We start from the raw sequence: 3,242 nt of genomic DNA, 5'->3' as shown, positions 1-3,242 counted from the left end.
CCTGAAACTTACCATGGAATATAATGTTCTAAGCACACACCACATGTGCAGTACAAAGCCTTGCACTTACCTGCCAGTAGGAGGCTGTTCTTCCAGGACTCTGTCTAGCAATGTGTTTGTTTTCTGTTTTGGAAAAAGTAAAAGAAGACCATGTGGTTTATAAGAAAGTAAACATTGACTTTCAATCCAATTCAACAAGTTTGTATTGCCCATCTTTATATACCAAGGACTCTACAATTTCATTATGCCAATAAAACTATAACATCTAAAATAGAAAAGTTTTTTTTTTTTTTTTTTAAGGATAGCAAGTATGAAAGCTTGTATAGGAAGTAAGATTGTGTTGTATCTTCAGTGAATAAAGTGGTTAAAAGTTGATCACAGTATTTGGGAAAAACACCATTATTATTGGTATGTTGTGCCCAGCCCTATGCTGAAGGCTGAACATGGATTCCCTGATTAAAGTGTCATCCCAGGAGGTACCACTCTACTTCAAAGGCAGGACAGGTCCCAACTACCCTTCAAGGAAAGACCAGTACAGGGTGGACAAATAGTTAAAGAAAAGGCCCAGAGAATAGTGTTCTCATGAAAACAGAACGAAACTTGAAATCTTATTTTAAATTTAAATGTTTACACATTTGTAGATACTTCCTTCCATATCATTTTTTTTTTTTGCTGTAATTAAAAGGGACAGTTTTCTTTCTAATTTAAATATAATCAGGCTACTCTGTTTTCAGTGATCAAAAATTTGGGATAAATGCGGTATTATTTAACTCAAGTTATCAAGATAATTATGCTCTAAATTTAACCTGATGTACTTAACAGCTCTAAAATCAGTCCCTAGAGATTCACGAGTAAAAGTAACAACAGAGTCACAAAGAGCCATGAGTGGACTTTAGGCTGTATTACCAAACCCATTCTCCCTGCTCCACCCTCTCCCCCTGGCCTGGCCAGAGCTGTGACCCACTTTCTAGGAGACTAGACCAGCCCTGCATGACAGCTGCCTGTTGCTCCAATAGGAACCACAGAAACCCTACTAGCTACCGCAGGGTCATTATGCCAACGCAGGATTTAAAAGAACTAATTCTTAGCTAGTAAAATAAAACCTAGCTATGCCATTTAATTACAAATCATGCATTTATAAGGGGCTGAGAATAACGCTTTCTTTGGTGTACTTCTTAGATCACCACATCTCCAAGCCCCCAGAGATCTCTCCCAAATTATTGTTTTCACCCCTGCTCTGTCCTCAGTTTTGCTGTTCCCCTCATTAATCTTTTGTCTCCCATGTAAAAACTATATACACAAATTCCTTTCAGGCAACTGTAGGAATTAGACACAACATTAATAAAAGGTTGAAAGCAAATAGGTTAAAAGGAAAATTATCAAATTTCTCATTCAAGAGTTATTAACCTTGAATTATGTTTAGCCTAACTTACTTGCAATATTTTTTTAAATTTTTTGCCATGTTGTATATTTGGTGTCTCTGTACAGATAAAGCCCATAGGTTCCATCACTTTCCCAGAATAGTCGAATCCCTCTCAAGTTCAGTGATTCAATAACCTAGTTTATACCTTATAGTGTGAAAGCCAAATGTCAGTGGTTGCATTACCCACAACTCTTAGGAACACAACCCTCAGGAATCTAACTCCTTAGGCTGATGTGACTACACAACTGGCAAGAAGAAAGGAACTCTGGGAGACAAGGATTTGCATTGCAATATGAAGTGTAGGAGAGTCTCAATGCTGGAAGACTGGATTGAGTTTACTAGAAAAGGAGGCAGTTTGGAAATACTTGATTTTACTTGTGGGCACACACACACACACACACCCTCCCTCCCTCAATCTCCGAAGGGAAAAAACACTGAAGACAAAAAGTAGACTCAATACATCAAAGGATGAGGGGCCAGTGCTGACTCTCACCCACAGTCAAGTCTTGGGAAGCTCAGACACTTCCAACCCCGGGGAAGGGCTCTCACCCCTCTTCAATGGCCCTCTGGCCAACCCAAGATCCTGGAGGGAAGATCTAGGAAGGGCACTTAAATCAGGACAAGCAGAGAGCCTGTGCAACTCCCTATGTCTCTGCAGGACCTTGAGAAAGTTTAAGGAAGAGCGAGGTTATCCCTCTATCAGCCACTTGTTTCCAGAGAGTCTGGAAGTGTTCCACTGCCATAAGGAAACACAGGGCCAAATATTAGAGTGACTTATGCAGGGGGACAGGGAATTCGGAGACATGGACAGAAACACCAGTGCCAGTTCCTGAGTGAAGTGAAAGGCTCTTATCGCAGGTACACTTGCTTGGAATCCTTCTATAGAGACCTGGACACCATGGGAGCCCTCCTGCTACCTGGTGGCCGAATTATTCTGAAGGGAATGTACAAGATGAATTCCTCCTGCCACTTGGTGGCTGTGTTTATCTAGGGAAATCTTATAAGTCATTGCTCAGGTTGACCCTCCCAACTATGACAGGGAACACATGCCACCCTAACACCCCCAACAACACCTGCACCCCTCTCTAGCCTCCAGAGTCCTAATTGGACAGAGGAGCAACACCACCAGGGATCACCAGCTCTGCCCTCTCTACAGTACACCAAGGCCTACCACCCCCTGGGTGGCCCAGTTTGGTCGAAGGCAGGCCAAACCTCCATGTCCCCATGGTGACCAGGGTCATGATCCTGCACCCATCCTTCCAACTCTCACCACCACCTCCCGGACCTGGAGTCATTTCTGGGCTCCTGCAGTGGGTGTGGGATATACCCCTTGATTCATACCGTGCAGCCACCACGGTCCATCCTGTTTCCCAAAGCCCACCACCCACCTTCATCAAAGTTTGCTGTTGCCCCATGGTACGTGCTGCTGCTCTTGACATCTCTGAGCTAGCCTCACTGAGGGATGGTTGCCCACATGTCACCTTGTAGTTCTTCTCTGGCGGTTGCATGTCAGTCCTAGCCCCGCCCAGGTTCAGTTGTCCATAGGTCAGCGCTGGGATCTTGAGCTGTGGCATCTCCAAGGTATCCACACCAGTGGGAAGTGGTGCACACCTCAACTTAGGAATGGCCCCCACCAGAGGCAAATCTGTGTCAGTCCCGCTCAGGGTCTGTAGCACACAGGTCACCTCAGGGATGGCCCCCACTGGGGTCAACTCTGTACTGGCCTCACCCAGGGTCTGTTGTGCACTGATTACCTCTGGGATCCCCAACTGTGCTGTTTCCAAGGTGGCCACACTAGGGAGGAGTGGTGCACAGCGCA

This window comes from Nycticebus coucang, chromosome 18 (assembly GCF_027406575.1).
Source record: "Nycticebus coucang isolate mNycCou1 chromosome 18, mNycCou1.pri, whole genome shotgun sequence".
NCBI classification, from domain to species: Eukaryota; Metazoa; Chordata; class Mammalia; order Primates; family Lorisidae; genus Nycticebus; species Nycticebus coucang.
Note: the sequence above shows the minus strand (reverse complement) of the source record.